This window comes from Haliotis rubra, unplaced genomic scaffold, assembly GCF_003918875.1.
Source record: "Haliotis rubra isolate DU_JTF1 unplaced genomic scaffold, ASM391887v1 Scf246, whole genome shotgun sequence".
NCBI lineage: Eukaryota > Metazoa > Mollusca > Gastropoda > Lepetellida > Haliotidae > Haliotis > Haliotis rubra.
The window spans coordinates 1-21,703 of record NW_025766514.1 but is presented as its reverse complement, the minus strand read 5'-3'; positions in this window follow the sequence as shown (position 1 = coordinate 21,703).

Here is a 21,703-nt window from a genome sequence, read left to right as displayed (position 1 = left end):
GCAAGGATCAGGTATATCGACTCTGCTTTACAGCAGGTGACTAGGGTCTGCTATACAGCAAGGATCAGGTATATCCACTCTGCTTTACAGCAGGTGACTAGGGTCTGCTTTACAGCAAGGATCAGGTATATCGACTCTGCTTTACAGCAGGTGACTAGGGTCTGCTTTACAGCAAGGATCAGGTATATCCACTCTGCTTTACAGCAGGTGACTAGGGTCTGCTTTACAGCAAGGATCAGGTATATCCACTCTGCTTTACAGCAGGTGACTAGGGTCTGCTTTACAGCAAGGATCAGGGTATATCCACTCTGCTTTACAGCAGGTGACTAGGGTCCACTCTTTACAGCAGCAAGGATCAGGTATATCCACTCTGCTTTACAGCAGGTGACTAGGGTCTGCTTTACAGCAAGGATCAGGTATATCCACTCTGCTTTACAGCAGGTGACTAGGGTCTGCTTTACAGCAAGGATCAGGTATATCCACTCTGCTTTACAGCAGGTGACTAAGGTCTGCTTTACAGCAAGGATCAGGTATATCCACTCTGCTTTACAGCAGGTGACTAGGGTCTGCTTTACAGCAAGGATCAGGTATATTCACTCTGCTTTACAGCAAGGATCAGGTATATCCACTCTGCTTTACAGCAGGTGACTAGGGTCTGCTTTACAGCAAGGGTCAGGTATATCGACTCTGCTTTACAGCAGGTGACTAGGGTCTGCTTTACAGCAAGGATCAGGTATATCCACTCTGCTTTACAGCAGGTGACTAGAGTCTGCTTTACAGCAAGGATCAGGTATATCCACTCTGCTTTACAGCAGGTGACTAGGGTCTGCTTTACAGCAAGGATCAGGTATATCCACTCTGCTTTACAACAGGTGACTAGGGTCTGCTTTACAGCAAGGATCAGGTATATCCACTCTGCTTTACAGCAGGTGACTAGAGTCTGCTTTACAGCAAGGATCAGGTATATCCACTCTCTGCTTTACAGCAGGTGACTAGAGTCTGCTTTACAGCAAGGATCAGGTATATCCACTCTGCTTTACAGCAGGTGACTAGAGTCTGCTTTACAGCAAGGATCAGGTATATCCACTCTGCTTTACAGCAGGTGACTAGAGTCTGCTTTACAGCAAGGATCAGGTATATCCACTCTGCTTTACAGCAGGTGACTAGAGTCTGCTTTACAGCAAGGATCAGGTATATCCACTCTGCTTTACAGCAGGTGACTAGGGTCTGCTTTACAGCAAGGATCAGGTATATCCACTCTGCTTTACAGCAGGTGACTAGGGTCTGCTTTACAGCAAGGATCAGGTATATCCACTCTGCTTTACAGCAGGTGACTAGGGTCTAATTTACAGCAAGGATCAGGTATATCCACTCTGCTTTACAGCAGGTGACTAGGGTCTGCTTTACAGTAAGGATCAGGTATATCCACTCTGCTTTACAGCAGGTGACTAGGGTCTGCTTTACAGCAAGGATCAGGTATATCCACTCTGCTTTACAGCAGGTGACTAGGGTCTGCTTTACAGCAAGGATCAGGTATATCTACTCTGCTTTACAGCAGGTGACTAGAGTCTGCTTTACAGCAAGGATCAGGTATATCCACTCTGCTTTACAGCAGGTGACTAGGGTCTGCTTTACAGCAAGGATCAGGTATATCCACTCTGCTTTACAGCAGGTGACTAGGGTCTGCTTTACAGCAAAGGATCAGGTATATCCACTCTGCTTTACAGCAGGTGACTAGGGTCTGCTTTACAGCAAGGATCAGGTATATCCACTCTGCTTTACAGCAGGTGACTAGAGTCTGCTTTACAGCAAGGATCAGGTATATCCACTCTGCTTTACAACAGGTGACTAGGGTCTGCTTTACAGCAAGGATCAGGTATATCCACTCTGCTTTACAGCAGGTGACTAGGGTCTGCTTTACAGCAAGGATCAGGTATATCCACTCTGCTTTACAGCAGGTGACTAGGGTCTGCTTTACAGCAAGGATCAGGTATATCCACTCTGCTTTACAGCAGGTGACTACAGCAAGGATCAGGGACTCTGCTACAGCAGGTGACTAGGGTCTACAGCAAGGATCAGCAAGGCATCAGGTTCTATTCTTCTTCAGCCTCCTGGTAGTCATGGCTTGTTTCTATTGTTTTAGCATGTGACCAGATCTTTAGCTTCTGTTGGGGGTGAGACACATTGTGTTTGGAATGACCATCCTTGTTGGCAATAACCACGTTCGAATGAGACACTGAATGATCATCCTCGAATGAGACACTATTTAGAATAGCCATCCTTAAATGAGACATTAATTGTTGGGAATGATCATCCTCAATGAGACACTAATTTGATAGGGGTATAAGGGGTGGTGCGCATGAGGTTGACCATCCTTAAATCTTCGGAATGAGCATCCTCGAATCCTCTTTGTTTGGGATGACCATCCTTAAATGAGACACTAATTGTTAGAGGCTTGGTCAGTGATTGGTTTTCTATTGTATCTAGAGCATGTGACCAGATATTTAACTTTATATGCTCCAACGTTTTCTTCTCTGGTCACGACTGCAATTTCAACTTGGAATGACCATCCTCGAATGACAAACTAATTGTTAGGAATGACCATCCTTAAATGATACACGAATTGTTGGGATGATCATCCTTAAATGAGACACTATTTCCTGAGAATGACCATCCTCGAGTGAGACACTAAGTGTTGGGAATGAACATCCTTAAATGAGACATTACTTGCTGGGAATGACCATCCTCAAGTGAGACACTCAGGGTTAGGAGGTGGGTTGAGGATGGGTTGGGGTGGGGTGGGCGTTTGACCATCCTCGAATGAGACACTATTTGTTTGGAATAACCATACTGAAATAAGGCGCTAGTTGTTGGGATGACCATCCTTAAATGAGACACAATTGTGAGGTATGACCATCCTTAAATGAGACACGAATTGTTGGGGCATCACCATCCTCGAATGAGACACTATTTATTGGGAATGACCATCCTTAAATGAGAAACTATTTGTTCGGAATGATCCTCCTCGAATGAGACACTCTTTGTTTGGGATGACCATCCTTAAATGAGACACTAATTGTTAGAGGGTGGAAGTCACGGCTTGGTCAGTGATTGGTTTTCTATTGTATCTAGAGCATGTGACCAGATATTTAGCTTTATATGCTCCAACGTTTTCTTCTCTGGTCACTACTGCAATTTCAACTTGGAATGACCATCCTCGAATGACAAACTAATTGTTAGGAATGAACATCCTTAAATAAGACATTACTTGCTGGGAATGACCATCCTCAAGTGAGACACTAAGGGTTAGGAGGTGGGTTGAGGATGGGTTGGGGTGGGGGTGGGAGGTGGGCGTTTGACCATCCTCGAATGGGACACTATTTGTTTGGAATAACCATACTGAAATAAGGCGCTAGTTGTTGGGATGACCATCCTTAAATGAGACACAATTGTTAGGTATGACCATCCTTAAATGAGACACTTTGTTGGGCATGACCATCCTCGCATGAGACACTATTTGTTGTGAATGACCATCCTTAAATGAGACACGAATTGTTGGGGCATCAGCATCCTCGAATGAGACAAAAATTGTTGGGAATGACCATCATTAAATGAGACACTATTTGTTGGGAAGACCCATCCTCGAATGAGACACTATTTCTTGGGAAGACCCATCCTCGAATGAGACACTATTTCTTGGGAATGACCATAACTGAAATGAGAAGCTAATTGATGGGATGACCATCCTTAAACGAGACACTCGTTTGTGGGAATGACCATCCTCGATTGAGACACTATTTGTTGGGAATGACCATCCTCGAATGAGACACTCTTTGTTTTGGATGACCATCCTTTAATGAGACACTAATTGTTAGAGGGTGGAAGTCACGGCTTGGTCAGTGATTGGTTTTCTATTGTATCTAGAGCATGTGACCAGATCTTTAGCTTTATATGCTCCAACGTTTTCTTTTCTGGTCACTACTGCAATTTCAACTCTGCCTGATTTATCACACTACTGCACGTATTGGGGTCAGTTCCGTTAATGTCTTTTGTATTCATAAGGAGGTTAGGGTGTATTAGCTTATCACTTCAATTATATAGTTAGTTAATCAGTTTGATTCTACATCTGATATATATTACATGTTGTAATATCATGTACATGATGGTATCATGTAAATATTGTAGTACGTTTTGATGTAAACATTGTTGGGTTTGGCCGTCATTAAATGAGACAGTTCAGGAATGACCATCCTCGAATGAGACACTATTTGTTGGGAATGACCATCTTAACTTAGACATTATTTGTTGAGTATGACCATCCTCAAGTGTTGGGAATGACCATTCTTAAATGAGACACAAATTGTTGGGATAGACTTCCTTTCTTCGAATGAGACACTTTAGGTTCGGAATGACCATCCTCGAATGAGACACTACTTGTTAGGTGGTGGAAGGCCTTTTGAGTTGGGGGTGGTGGGACCATCCTTCAATCAGACACAAATTATTTGCTAGAGTATGACCATCCACTATCAGGAGAGAGAGTTACAGGAGAGACCATTCTTAGATGAGAGAGAGAGAGTTGAGAGAGAGAGAGAGAGAGAGAGAGACAGAGAGAGGTTCAGAATGACCATCCTCGAATGAGACACTACTTGTTAGGTGGTGGAAGCCTTTTGAGTTACAGGGGTGGTGGGACCACACTTCAATCGAGACTAGGAGAGAGAGAGAGATTGAGAACACACTGCAGCTGACACTGTCTACATTTAACACACTGCAGCTGTCGCTGTCTACAGATAACAGTGTCGTTAACACTGTCTACAGGTACACTGCAGCTGAAACTGTCTACAGGTAAGTCACTGCAGCTTACACTGTCTACAGGTAAACACACTGTAGCTGACCCTGTCGAGGTAACATACTTAAAGATGACACTGTCTACAGGTAACACACTCCAGCCCACACTGTCTACAGGTAACATACTCCAGCTCACACTGTCTACAGGTAACATACTCCAGCTGACACTGTCTACAGGTAACACACTCCAAGCTGACACTGTCTACAGGTAAAACACTGTAACACACTCAGCTGACTGACTGTCTACAGGCAACACGCTCCATTTCACACTGTAAATTTACCATATTTTAAACGTAGTATCTTTGTTCTTTTAACTGCAGGCTAAATTTCCTACACTCGCCAACGGCTGAAGGGATGGTGTAAATCCAACTAGGGTCCATGCAGGTAGCAAAAGTAATGTAAGTCCCCATGGTTCCTATTATGGTGATCTACCTTCAGTTGTTGGCGATCTATAGTCAGGGTTTTATACTGTATTGCCTTCTTTAATTGAAATGTTTTAGCTTGCTCGCTAGTTTTATTCATATCTGTGGTTCTCTAGTATTTTTACTGTCCATCGTCGACAGGTTTTAATCTTCAAAATATTTCTCTTTATATTGTATAAATTATTTTCGTCACATTATGGCTGAGATATTGCCGATGTGACGTTAAATATTAACTCACTCACTCACTCATGGGGATTTCAAGTTCCATGTTGAGGTGTATAGTTTCATCATCCCAGCCCATCATCCCAGCCCCCACCTACCACGGAGTATCATAAAGACAATGCTATATACAAGTGGATCTCCTACCAAGGATACTGGGATGATATACTCAAGCAGAAAGATTTAACAATTAATCAATCTACCAGATTAGCCCATGGGTCACCGCCTTCTGGGCACAAGACTCTAGGCAGAATAAACAGGACATATTTCAAAATCTAATGATGGTTGACAAACAAAAAAAGCCAAGACCTAAAGATCAAAATATAGTTCACAATTCAATTTGTGCAGATACAAGTAATGCACAGGGCTTGGCATGACCAGTCGATTTATTGAACTGGGCCTATTCAACCAACCGTCTAGGTGAAGTATAAGGGGCGAAGTGGTGTGTTGGGCAAAGGAACGCTATTCCTGGAACCAGTGCCCTCAACCACCAGACACCCGTCCTTCACCGACACAGGGCGCAATCCACGGCAAACGGGTTGCCCAATTTGGTCTTAAGACCAGCAATGAGGTGCTGTGTACCCAATATGCCCCCGGGTCCACACGGGGGTTGAAGAAACTCTTAGCGTTACTCCAGCACCCACCACGAGGAGGTGGCTCTTCACGGGTGCCTTTATAAAATTTAAAATGGGAAGGAGTAAACTGAAGGCAGATCATCATACTAGGGACCATGTGGACTTACAGTACCTTTGCTACCTGCACCCTATCTGGATCCATACCATCCCCTCAGCCGCTGGCGATTGTAGGAAAGTTAAGCCATAATTTAAAAATCACATAAAATAAAACAATCTGGTAAGATGGAATGTACGCAATTTCACAGCATAGGATACCGCAAATGGACTTCATCCACTGTACCCTTGTGTGGACCCCAGATCTATTGGGAAGTTAGGGGACATTAGGTGCCATCATCTCTGAAGATCCGGGTTAGAATTGATCTTCAGTAACCCATGCTTGTCGTAAGAGCCGACTAACGGGATCGGGTGATCAGGCTGGCTAATTTGGTTGAAACATGTCATCATATCCCAATTGCGTAGATCGATGCTCATGCTGCTGATTACTGGATTGTCTGGTCCAGACTCGATTATTTACAGATCACAGTCATATACCTGGAATATTGCTGACTGCAAGGTTAAAAAACAAACCAAGGAAATTGCACTGACACTGTCACTGCAGCTGGCACTGTCTACATCCAACAAATTGCAGCTGACTGTCTACAGGTAAAACAGTGCACCTCACACTGTCTTCAGGTAACGGAGGACATGACTAAATCGTGTCTTAAAGCTAAATGTCATATAGATGCTGGTCACGTTATGGACTAGTTGTGCCCATCAGCAGTCACTCATGCAGTTCCGCTGACAACAAATATCACGAGACTCCCTCTTTCGTTGTTATTTTCTGTATCGTTGTGTAGCATGTTCGATACATTTGAGCTGTTCCTCATACCGCTGTACCCACCCCAATTTGGCATTACAGTCCTCTACAGGGCATTTTCAACTCTAACTTCTAACAGTAGAATGAGGAGTGTGTTTAGTTTTACGCCGCCCTCAGTAATATTCCAGCTATGTGGCGGCGGTCTGTAGTTAATCAGGTCTGGACCAGACAATCCAGGCATCAACATCATGAGCATCAATCTGCGCAATTGGGATACGATGACATGTGTCAACCAAGCCAGCGAGCCTGACCACCCAATCCCGTTCGTCGCCTCTTACGACAAGCATGGGTTACTGAAGTCTAGTTCTAACCCGGATGTTCACGGGTTCGTTTGTATAGAGCTTGCCTGCATTCATGTCGATAACATATACAGCCAGTTGTCCCACACTGCCACACAGCAAGGATAGATTGAAGTTCGCCGAACACCTACTGTCATTTTCGGTTCAGTTCTCAGGGGTGTGCGCTACGTTGTTTTCTCTCAGGAACAGTTTCTAGCTTTCACGCTAAATACAGTAGCAACAGACCTTCAGCCGTGACACTGTGTGTGTGCGTATGTGCGTATGTGCGTGTGTGTTTGCACTGACTTCGATAGAACACATCCCCGATCAAAGAAGGTAAGTTTCCTTTTCAAGAACAAAAGCCTGAAATACGCAGCATCTGTTATTTGTGCTGGCTGAAAACTGTTGCCCTGAATGTTCAGAAAACCGGGATCTGCATTGAAAATTAGTGTTACCAATATAGGCTGCTACATTCGCAATGAATCATCACACATGTGTACAACTATGTGATTCATCTTAAAGATGATATACATAGGGCGTCTTTGATGAAACAGGAACGCATATTACTCAGTATTGTAATGATTAATAAGCATTTACATTCACTAGTCATAAAGATTTAGAAAAGGACCTGCGCACTGAATATGCTATGTTTTGGGAGAGAAAACAAAGAATATAATCATAGACATAATCGTTCGCCTATATGAATTACACGCCTGCTCAGTGCCGTGTGTGATCCCTGAGAAAACCGTATTGAGGCCCCGATGGGCTAATCTCTGGTGGGGCTCATGACTGTCCACGCTGGCAGGGTTGTCCTTACCACACGTATTTAGTTTCCAGTGATAGTTTCACGGTGTCGAGTACTGTAGCTTTGTTAAACCACACTAACTTGTACATGTAGGCAGCTGTGTTCGAGTGCGGTACAAACAGTGTGCGAAATAGCCACGTCACTGGCCCGCTAGACCGGGGATAGTAAATATCCTGTCAGACCAGTAAATCTCCACAGTCACTTGCCTGACTGGAGAGTGAATGTTTATGGGGTTATTTTGTAAATATATCACTCTCTTCGACTCTTTCAATTATAATATACTTTGAAATCATGTAAGATTTTTTTCCTGCTGAAAATAGTCATCACATGCTGCTAAATGATGAAACCCGTGTCATGCCGACATTACCTTATTCTCATCTATTTTTGTAATCTTTTGCTTAGTTGCTACATTCAGGCTCAAGAATTATTTTGTAGGCTAGTAACTTTCAGGCACAGCTCGCCCGAATGGCTAGAAAAGTTTGGAACTTTCTTGCACACATGTTACGAACAACCATCCTGAACGTTCCTGCACAGTGATACACAGTAAGCCAGACTATACATTACAAACAGCCAACCGTCACAGCAGCCTACAGTGTGTTAGAGTACCCAATAGATATTTAATACCAATTTGCTTACTGCTGAATCATCAAGTGTGATGGCATGGTATCAGATATCATATCGGGAAGCTTCTGTGGGATTGTTGATGGGTTGTTGTTTTTAGCACTACGGTAATAAATGTACCTACGTCGTATTAATAGATCCTACCAAACTTTCCATTCAGTATAGTGCCACCAATGTAGTGTGTCTTGTAGCAGAATGTAAATATTGTGTATTTTAAACTTGATATATAATCCAGTCAAGTATAACAACCAGTAACACAAGCTCTCTACTAATCCCCAGGTAAAGTAGTTATGTAAGTTAGCATGAGGTTCTATTCTTCTTCAGCCTCCTGGTCCAGTCACGGCTTGTTTCTATTGTTTCTAGAGCATGTGACCAGATCTTTAGCTTTGTTGGGGGGTAACCATCCTTAAATGAGACACATTTTGTTTGGAATGACCATCCTCGAATGAGACACTTTTTGTTGGCAATAACCACCTTCGAATGAGACACTGTTTGTTTGGAATGACCATCCTCAAATGAGACAATAATTGTTGGGAATGACCATATTGTGTATTTTAAACTTGATATATAATCCAGTCAAGTATAACAATAAGTAACACAAGCACTCTACTAATCCCAGGTAAAGTAGTTATGTAAGTTAGCACGAGGTTCTATTCTTCTTCAGCCTCCTGGTCCAGTCACAGCTTGGTTAGTGATTGGTTCTCTATTGTTTCTAGAGCATGTTTCTTTAGCTTTGTTGGTGGGGTGGGGTGGGGGTGGGGTGGGGTGGGGGGTGGGGAAAAAGAATCCTCGAATGAGACACTATTTGTTGGGAATGACCATCCTCGAATGAGACACACTATTAGTTGGGAATGACCATCCTCGAATGAGACACAAATTGTTGGGAATGACCATCCTCGAATGAGACACAAATTCTTGGGAATGAACATCGTAAAATGAGACACTATTTATTAGGAATGACCATCGTCAAATGAGACACAAATTGTTGGCAATGACCATCGAGAAATGAGACACCATTTGTTGGGAATGACCATCCTCGAATGAGACACAAATAGTTGGGAATGACCATCCTCGAATGAGACACTAATTGTTGGAAATGACCATCCTCGAATGAGACACAAATAGTTAGGAATGACCACCCTCGAATGACACACAAATAGTTGGGAATGACCATCCTCAAATGAGACACAAATTGTTGGGAATGACCATCCTCAAATGAGACAATAATTGTTGGGAATGACCATCCTCGAATGAGACACAAATTCTTGGGAATGAACATCGTAAAATGAGACACTATTTATTGGGAATGACCATCCTCGAATGACACACAAATAGTTGGGAATGACCATCGTCAAATGAGACACCAATAGTTGGGAATGACCATCCTCGAATGAGACACAAATTGTTGGGAATGTCCATCCTCGAATGAGACACAAATTGTTGGGAATGACCATCCTCGAATGAGACACTAATTGTTGGAAATGACCATCCTCTCGAATGAGACACAAATAGTTAGGAATGACCACCCTCGAATGACACACAAATAGTTGGGAATGACCATCCCTCGAATGAGACACAAATTGTTGGGAATGACCATCCTCAAATGAGACAATAATTGTTGGGAATGACCATCCTCGAATGAGACACAAATTCTTGGGAATGAACATCGTAAAATGAGACACTATTTATTGGGAATGACCATCCTCGAATGACACACAAATAGTTGGGAATGACCATCGTCAAATGAGACACCAATAGTTGGGAATGACCATCCTCGAATGAGACACAAATTGTTGGGAATGTCCATCCTCGAATGAGACACAAATTGTTGGGAATGACCATCCTCGAATGAGCCACTAATTGTTGTGAATGACCATAGTCAAATGAGGCACTATTTGTTAGGAATGACTATCGTCAAATGAGACACTATTTGTTGGGAATGACCATCGTCAAATGATATTCCATCACAGCTGGGACACCAGAAATGGGCTTCACACATTGAAGCCATATGGGGAATCGAACCCGGGTCTTTGGCGGGACCAGCGAACACTTTAACCACTAGGCTACCCAACCGCCTCCAGTCAGGGGATGACCATCATTAAATGAGGCAGTACATACAAGAAAGCTTCTGAAGGATTGTAATGGATTTGTTTTCTATTATATGGTCCAGTGAGACTGTAATAAATGTACATACGTCGTAGTAATAGATACCACAAAAGTTTCCCTTCAGCATAGTGCCACCAATACTGTGTGTCTTGGATTTGTGGAAATGTAGCAGAATGTAAATATTGTGTATTTTAAACTTGATATATAATCCAGTCAAGTATAACAATAAGTAACACAAGCACTCTACTAATCCCCAGGTAAAGTAGTTATGTAAGTTAGCACGAAGTTTTATTCTTTTTCAGCCTCCTGGTCCAGTCACAGCTTGGTTAGTGATTGGTTCTCTATTGTTTTTTAGTTCATGTGTCTTTAGCTTTGTTCTGTGTGTGTGTGTGTGTGTGTGTGTGTGTGTGTGTGTGTGTGTGTGTGTGTGTGTGTGTGTGTGTGTGTGTGTGTGTGTGTGTGTGTGTGTGTGTGTGTGTGTGTGTGTGTGTGTGTGAACATCCTCGAATGAGACACTAATTGTTTGGAATGACCATAGTCAAATGAGAAACTAAATGTTGGGAATGACAATAGTCAAATGAGACACTAATTGTTGGGAATGACCATCCTCGAATGAGACACTAATTTTGGGGAATGACCATCCTGGAATGAGACACTATTTGTTGGGAATGACCATTGTCAAATGAGACACTATTTCTTGGGAATGACCATCGTCAAATTATACACTATTTCTTGGGAATGACCATCGTCAAATGAGACACAAATTGTCGGCAATGACCATCGTGAAATGAAACACTATTTCTTGGGAATGACTATCCTCGAATGACACACAAATTGTTTTGAATGACCATCCTCGAATGAGACAAAAATTGTTGGGAATAATCATTATAAATGAGACATTTAATTGTTGCTAATAATCATCTTCGAAAGAGACACCTTCTGTTTGTAATGACAATCCTTGAATGACACATTAATTGTTTGGAAATGACAATCCTTAAATGAGACACTAATTTTTAGGGGGTGGAAGGAGAGGTGCGTTGGGGAGTTGGGGCAGTTTGACCATCCTTTAATGAGATACTTTTTATTGGGAATGACCATCTCCTAATGAGACACTATTTGTTGGGAATGACCATCTTCTAATGAGACACTATTTGTTGGGAATGACCATCCTCGAAAAGACACTTTTTATTGGGAATGATAATATTCGAATGAGACACTTTTTGTTGGGAATGACCATCTTCTAATGAGACACTATTTGTTTGGAATGACCATAATCGAATGAGACACATTTTATTGGGAATGACCATCCTTAAATGTGACACTATTTGTTAGGAAGAACCATCTTTGAATAAGACATTATTTATTGTGAATAACCATACTTAAATGAGGATCTTATTGTTAGGGGGTGGAAGGAGAGATGTGTTGGGGGTGGGGGTAGTTTGACCATCATTGAATGAGACATTAATTGTTGGGAATGACCATCCTCGAATGAGACACTATTTATTAGGAATGACCATCTTCTAATGAGACACTATTTGTTGGGAATGACCATCCTCGAATAAGACACTGTTTATTGTGAATGACCATCTTCTAATGAGACTCTATTTGTTTGGAATGACCATCCTCAAATGAGACACTCTTTATTGAGAATGACCATCTTCTAATGAGACACTATTTGTCGGCAATGACCATACTCGAATGAGACACTGTTTATTGGGAAGGACCATTTTCTCATGAGACACTATTTGTTTGGAATAACCATCCTCGAATGAGACACTATTTTTTGGGCATGACCATCTTCTAATGAGACACTATTTGCTGGGAATGACCATCCTCGAATGAGACACTAATTGTTAGGGGGGTGGAAGGAGAGGTGCGTTGGGGCATGGAGGGCAGTTTGACCATCATTGAATGAGACTCTATTTGTTGGCAATGACCATACTCGAATGAGACACGGTTTATTTGGAATGACCATTTTCTCATGAGACACTATTTGTTGGGAATGACCATCCTCGAATGAGATACTGTTTTTTGAGAATGACCATCTTCTAATGAGACTCTATTTGTTGGGAATGACCATTCTTAAATCAGACACTAACTGTTTGGAATAACCATCCTTGAATTAGACGCTATTTATTCGGAATGACCATCTTCTAATGAGACACTATTTGTTGGGAATGACCATCCTCGAATAAGATACTGTTTATTGTGAATGACCATCCTCGAATGAGACACTGTTAATTGTGAATGACCATCTTCTAATGAGCCACTGTTTATTGTGAATGACCATCTTCGAATGAGACACGATTTGTTTTGAATTACCATCTTCGAATAAGACACTATTTATTGTGAATAACCATACTTAAATGAGACACTAATTGTTAGGGGGTGGAAGGAGAGGTGCGTTGTGGGGTGGGGGGCAGTTTGACAATCATTGAATTTAGACACTTTTTATTGAGAATGACCATCTTCTAATGAGACACTATTTTGTTGGGAATGAACATCCTCGAAAAGACACTTTGATTGGGAATGACAATCTTCGAATGAGACACTTTTGATTGGGAATGACCATCCTTAAATCAGACACTATTTGTTGCAGTTGACCATCCTCGAATGAGACATGATTTGTTGGGAATAACCATTCATAAATGAGGCTCTAATTGTTAGGGGGTGGAGGGAGAGGTGCGTTGGGGAGGGGCAGTTTGACCATCCTTGAATGAGACTTTAATTGTTGGGAATGACCATCCCTCGAATGAGACACTCATTTATAGGGAATGACCATCTTCTAATGAGACACTTTTGTTGGGAATGACCGTCTTCTAATGAGACACTGTTTGTTTGGAATGACCATAATCGAATGAGACACTTTTATTGGGAATGACCATCCTTAAATGAGACACTATTTGTTGCAGTTGACCATCCTCGAATGAGACATGATTTGTTGGAAATAACCATCTTCTAATAAGACACTATTTATTTTTGAATAACCATGCTTAAATGAGGCTCTTATTGTTAGGGTTTGAAGGAGAGATGAGTTGGGGTGGGGCAGTTTGACCATCCTCGAATGAGACACTATTTATAGGGAATGACCATCTTCTAATGAGACACTATTTGTTGGGAATGACCATCCTCGAATAAGACACTGTTTATTGAGAATGACCATCTTCTAATGAGACACTATTTGTTGGGAATGACCATCCTCGAATGAGACACTTTTTATTGAGAATGACCATCTTCTAATGAGACACTATTTGTTGGCAATGACCATACTCGAATGAGACACTGTTTATTGGGAATGACCATTTTCTAATGAGACACTATTTGTTGGGAATGACCATCCCCGAATGAGACACTGTTTATTGGGAATGACCATCTTCTAATGAGACACTATTTGTTGGGAATGACCAACAAATAGTGTCTCATTAGAAGATGGTCATTCTCAATAAACAGTGTCTTATTTCGAGATGGTCATTCCCCAAATAGTGTCTCATTAGAAGATGGCCATTCCTATAAATAGTGTCTCATTCGAGGATGTCAATAATCTCCCCCACCCCCAACTCATCTCTCCTTCAACCCCCTAACAATAAGAGCCTCATTTAAGCATGGTTATTCAAAATAAATAGTGTCTTCCTCATGAGACACTATTTGTTTGGAATAACCATCCTCGAATGAGACACTATTTGTTGAGCATGACCATCTTCTAATGAGACACTATTTGCTGGGAATGACCATCCTCGAATGAGACACTAATTGTTAGGGGGGTGGAAGGAGAGGTGCGTTGGAGGATGGTGGGCAGTTTGACCATCATTGAATGAGACTTTAATTGTTGGTAATGACCATCCTCGAATGAGACACTATTTATAGGTTATGATCATCTTTTAATGAGACACAATTTTTTGGCAATGACCATACTCAAATGAGACACTGTTTATTTGGAATGACCATTTTCTCATGAGACACTATTTGTTGGGAATGACCATCCTCGAATGAGATACTGTTTTTTGAGAATGACCATCTTCTAATGAGACACTATTTGTTGGGAATGACCATTCTTAAATCAGACACTAACTGTTTGGAATAACCATCCTTGAATTAGACGCTATTTATTCGGAATGACCATCTTCTAATGAGACACTATTTGTTGGGAATGACCATCCTCGAATAAGATACTGTTTATTGGGAATGACCATCCTCGAATGAGACACTGTTAATTGTGAATGACCATCTTCTAATGAGCCACTGTTTATTGTGAATGACCATCTTCGAATGAGACACGATTTGTTTTGAATTACCATCTTCGAATAAGACACTATTTATTGTGAATAACCATACTTAAATGAGACACTAATTGTTAGGGGGTGGAAGGAGAGGTGCGTTGTGGGGTGGGGGGCAGTTTGACAATCATTGAATTTAGACACTTTTTATTGAGAATGACCATCTTCTAATGAGACACTGTTTGTTGGGAATGACCATCCTCGAATGAGACACTTTTGATTGGGAATGACAATCTTCGAATGAGACACTTTTGATTGGGAATGACCATCCTTAAATCAGACACTATTTGTTGCAGTTGACCATCCTCGAATGAGACATGATTTGTTGGGAATAACCATTCATAAATGAGGCTCTAATTGTTAGTGGAGGGAGAGGTGCGTTGGGGGAATAGTCAGTTTGACCATCCCTTGAATGAGACTTTAATTGTTGGGAATGACCATCCTCGAATGAGACACTATTTATAGGGAATGACCATCTTCTAATGAGACACTTTTGTTGGGAATGACCGTCTTCTAATGAGACACTGTTTGTTTGGAATGACCATAATCGAATGAGACACTTTTTATTGGGAATGACCATCCTTAAATGAGACACTATTTGTTGCAGTTGACCATCCTCGAATGAGACATGATTTGTTGGAAATAACCATCTTCTAATAAGACACTATTTATTTTGAATAACGATGCTTAAATGAGGCTCTTATTGTTAGGGGGTTGAAGGAGAGATGAGTTCGGGGTGGGGGCAGTTTGACCATCCTCGAATGAGACACTATTTATAGGGAATGGCCATCTTCTAATGAGACACTATTTGTTGGGAATGACCATCCTCGAATAAGACACTGTTTATTGAGAATGACCATCTTCTAATGAGACACTATTTGTTGGGAATGACCATCCTCGAATGAGACACTTTTTATTGAGAATGACCATCTTCTAATGAGACACTATTTGTTGGCAATGACCATACTCGAATGAGACACTGTTTATTGGGAATGACCATTTTCTAATGAGACACTATTTGTTGGGAATGACCATCCCCGAATGAGACACTGTTTATTGGGAATGACCATCTTCTAATGAGACACTATTTGTTGGGAATGACCATCCTCGAGTGAGATACTGTATATTGGGAATGAACATCCACGAATGAGACACTATTTATTGGGAATGACCATCCTCGAATGAGACACTAATTGTTAGAGGTGGTGGAAGGAGAGGTGCGTTGGGGGGTGGGGGGCAGTTAGACCATCCTTGAATGAGACTTTAATTGTTGGGAATGACCATCCTCGAATGAGATACTGTTTATAGGGAATGACCATCTTCTAATGAGACACTATTTATTGTGAATAACCATACTTAAATGAGACACTATATGTTAGGGGGTGGAAGGAGAGATGCGTTGGGGGTGGGGGGCAGTTTAATCATCCTTGAATGAGACATTAATTGTTGGGATTGACCATCCTCGAATGAGACTCTATTTATTGGGAATGACCATCTTCTAATCAGACACTATTTGTTGGGAATGACCATCCTCGAATAAGACACAGTTTATTGTGAATGACCATCTTCTAATGAGACACTATTTGTTGGGAATGACCATCTTCTAATGAGACACTATTTGTTGGAAATGACCATCCTCGAATAAGAGACTGTTTATTGTGAATGACCATCTCCTAATGAGACTCTATTTGTTGGCAATGACCATCCTCGAATGAGACACTGTTTATTGTGAATTGACCATCCTCCAATGAGACACGATTTGTTTGGAATAACCATCTTCGAATAAGACACTATTTATTGTGAATAACCATACTTAAATGAGACACTATATGTTAGGGGGTGAAGGAGAGATGCGTTGGGGGTGGAGGCAGTTTGACCATCCTTGAATGAGACATTAATTGTTGGGAATGACCTTCCTCGAATGAGACACTTTTTATTGAGAATGACCATCTTCTAATGAGACACTATTTGTTGGCAATGACCATCCTCGAATGAGACACGATTTGTTGGGAATAACTATCTTCGAATAAGACACTATTTATTGAGAATGACCATCTTCTAATGAGACACTATTTGTTAGCAATGACCATACTCGAATGAAACACTGTTTATTGGGAATGACCATTTTCTAATGAGACACTGTTTGTTGGGAATGACCATCCTCGAATGAGATACTGTTTATTGGGAATAACCATCTTCTAATGAGACACTATTTGTTGGGAATGACCATTCTTAAATCAGACACTAACTGTTTGGAATAACCATCCTTGAATTAGACGCTATTTATTCGGAATGACCATCTTCTAATGAGACACTATTTGCTGGGAATGACCATCCTCGAATGAGACACTAATTGTTAGGGGGGTGGAAGGAGAGGTGCGTTGGAGGATGGTGGGCAGTTTGACCATCATTGAATGAGACTTTAATTGTTGGGAATGACCATCCTCGAATGAGACACTATTTATAGGTTATGATCATCTTTTAATGAGACACAAATTTTTGGCAATGACCATACTCGAATGAGACACTGTTTATTTGGAATGACCATTTTCTCATGAGACACTATTTGTTGGGAATGACCATCCTCGAATGAGATACTGTTTTTTGAGAATGACCATCTTCTAATGAGACACTATTTGTTGGGAATGACCATTCTTAAATCAGACACTAACTGTTTGGAATAACCATCCTTGAATTAGACGCTATTTATTCGGAATGACCATCTTCTAATGAGACACTATTTGTTGGGAATGACCATCCTCGAATGAGACACTTTTTATTGAGAATGACCATCTTCTAATGAGACACTATTTGTTGGCAATGACCATCTTCGAATGAGACACTGTTTATTGGGAATGACCATTTTCTAATGAGACACTATTTGTTGGGAATGACCATCCCCGAATGAGACACTGTTTATTGGGAATGACCATCTTCTAATGAGACACTATTTGTTGGGAATGACCATCCTCGAGTGAGATACTGTATATTGGGAATGAACATCCACGAATGAGACACTATTTATTGGGAATGACCATCCTCGAATGAGACACTAATTGTTAGAGGTGGTGGGAGGAGAGGTGCGTTGGGGGGGGGGGCAGTTAGACCATCCTTGAATGAGACTTTAATTGTTGGGAATGACCATCCTCGAATGAGATACTGTTTATAGGGAATGACCATCTTCTAATGAGACACTATTTATTGTGAATAACCATACTTAAATGAGACACTATATGTTAGGGGGTGGAAGGAGAGATGCGTTGGGGGTGGGGGCAGTTTAATCATCCTTGAATGAGACATTAATTGTTGGGAATGACCATCCTCGAATGAGACTCTATTTATTGGGAATGACCATCTTCTAATCAGACACTATTTGTTGGGAATGACCATCCTCGAATAAGACACAGTTTATTGTGAATGACCATCTTCTAATGAGACACTATTTGTTGGGAATGACCATCTTCGAATAAGGCACTATTTGTTGGAAATGACCATCCTCGAATAAGAGACTGTTTATTGTGAATGACCATCTCCTAATGAGACTCTATTTGTTGGCAATGACCATCCTCGAATGAGACACTGTTTATTGTGAATTGACCATCCTCCAATGAGACACGATTTGTTTGGAATAAACCATCTTCGAATAAGACACTATTTATTGTGAATAACCATACTTAAATGAGACACTATATGTTAGGGGTGAAGGAGAGATGCGTTGGGGTGGAGGCAGTTTGACCATCCTTGAATGAGACATTAATTGTTGGGAATGACCATCCTCGAATGAGACTCTATTTATTGGGAATGACCATCTTCTAATCAGACACTATTTGTTGGGAATGACCATCCCTCGAATAAGACACAGTTTATTGTGAATGACCATCTTCTAATGAGACACTATTTGTTGGGAATGACCATCTTCGAATAAGGCACTATTTGTTGGAAATGACCATCCTCGAATAAGAGACTGTTTATTGTGAATGACCATCTCCTAATGAGACTCTATTTGTTGGCAATGACCATCCTCGAATGAGACACTGTTTATTGTGAATTGACCATCCTCCAATGAGACACGATTTGTTTGGAATAACCATCTTCGAATAAGACACTATTTATTGTGAATAACCATACTTAAATGAGACACTATATGTTAGGGGGTGAAGGAGAGATGCGTTGGGGGTGGAGGCAGTTTGACCATCCTTGAATGAGACATTAATTGTTGGGAATGACCATCCTCGAATGAGACTCTATTTATTGGGAATGACCATCTTCTAATCAGACACTATTTGTTGGGAATGACCATCCTCGAATAAGACACAGTTTATTGTGAATGACCATCTTCTAATGAGACACTATTTGTTGGGAATGACCATCTTCGAATAAGGCACTATTTGTTGGAAATGACCATCCCTCGAATAAGAGACTGTTTATTGTGAATGACCATCTCCTAATGAGACTCTATTTGTTGGCAATGACCATCCTCGAATGAGACACTGTTTATTGTGAATTGACCATCCTCCAATGAGACACGATTTGTTTGGAATAACCATCTTCGAATAAGACACTATTTATTGTGAATAACCATACTTAAATGAGACACTATATGTTATATGTTAGGGTGACCATCCTTGAATGAGGAGAATTGTTGGGGGTGGAGGCAGACACTATTTTTGACCATCCTTGAATGAGACATTAATTGTTGGAATGACCATCTTGACCTTCCTCGAATGAGACACTTTTATTGAGAATGACCATCTTCTAATGAGACACTATTTGTTGGTTTATTGTGAATGACCATCCTCGAATGAGACACGATTTGTTGGGAATAACTATCTTCGAATAAGACACTATTTATTGAGAATGACCATCTTCTAATGAGACACTATTTGTTGGCAATGACCATACTCCAATGAAACACTGTTTATTGGGAATGACTATTTTCTAATGAGACACTGTTTGTTGGGAATGACCATCCTCGAATGAGATACTGTTTATTGGGAATAACCATCTTCTAATGAGACACTATTTGTTGGGAATGACCATTCTTAAATCAGACACTAACTGTTTGGAATAACCATCCTTGAATTAGACGCTATTTATTCGGAATGACCATCTTCTAATGAGACACTATTTGTTGGGAATGACCATCCTCGAATAAGATACTGTTTATTGGGAATGACCATCTTCTAATGAGACACTGTTAATTGTGAATGACCATCTTCTAATGAGCCACTGTTTATTGTGAATGACCATCTTCGAATGAGACACGATTTGTTTTGAATTACCATCTTCGAATAAGACACTATTTATTGTGAATAACCATACTTAAATGAGACACTATATGTTAGGGGGTGAAGGAGAGATGCGTTGGGGGTGGAGGCAGTTTGACCATCCTTGAATGAGACATTAATTGTTGGGAATGACCTTCCTCGAATGAGACACTTTTTATTGAGAATGACCATCTTCTAATGAGACACTATTTGTTGCTTATTGTTAAATGACCATCCTCGAATGAGACACGATTTGTTGGGAATAACTATCTTCGAATAAGACACTATTTATTGAGAATGACCATCTTCTAATGAGACACTATTTGTTAGCAATGACCATACTCGAATGAAACACTGTTTATTGGGAATGACCATTTTCTAATGAGACACTGTTTGTTGGGAATGACCATCCTCGAATGAGATACTGTTTATTGGGAATAACCATCTTCTAATGAGACACTATTTGTTGGGAATGACCATTCTTAAATCAGACACTAACTGTTTGGAATAACCATCCTTGAATTAGACGCCATTTATTCGGAATGACCATCTTCTAATGAGACACTATTTGCTGGGAATGACCATCCTCGAATGAGACACTAATTGTTAGGGGGTGGAAGGAGAGAGGTGCGTTGGAGGATGGTGGGCAGTTTGACCATCATTGAATGAGACTTTAATTGTTTGGGAATGACCATCCCTCAGATGAGACACTATTTATAGGTTATGATCATCTTTTAATGAGACACAAATTTTTGCTTAATGACCATACTCGAATGAGACACTGTTTATTTGGAATGACCATTTTCTCATGAGACACTATTTGTTGGGAATGACCATCCTCGAATGAGATACTGTTTTTGAGAATGACCATCTTCTAATGAGACACTATTTGTTTAGAATGACCATTCTTGAAAATCAGACACTAACTGTTTGGAATAACCATCCTTGAATTAGACGCTATTTATTCGGAATGACCATCTTCTAATGAGACACTATTTGTTGGGAATGACCATCCTCGAATGAGACACTTTTATTGAGAATGACCATCTTCTAATGAGACACTATTTGTTGGCAATGACCATCTTCAGATGAGACACTGTTTATTAGGAATGACCATTTTTCTAATGAGACACTATTTGTTTGGGAATGACCATCCCGAAGATGAGACACTGTTTATTGGGAATGACCATCTTCTAATGAGACACTATTTGTTGGGAATGACCATCCTCAAGGTGAGATACTGTATATTAGAATGAACATCCACGAATGAGACACTATTTATTGGGAATGACCATCCTCGAATGAGACACTAATTGTTAGAGGTGGTGGGAGGAGAGGGTGCGTTGGGGGTGGGGGCAGTTAGACCATCCTTGGA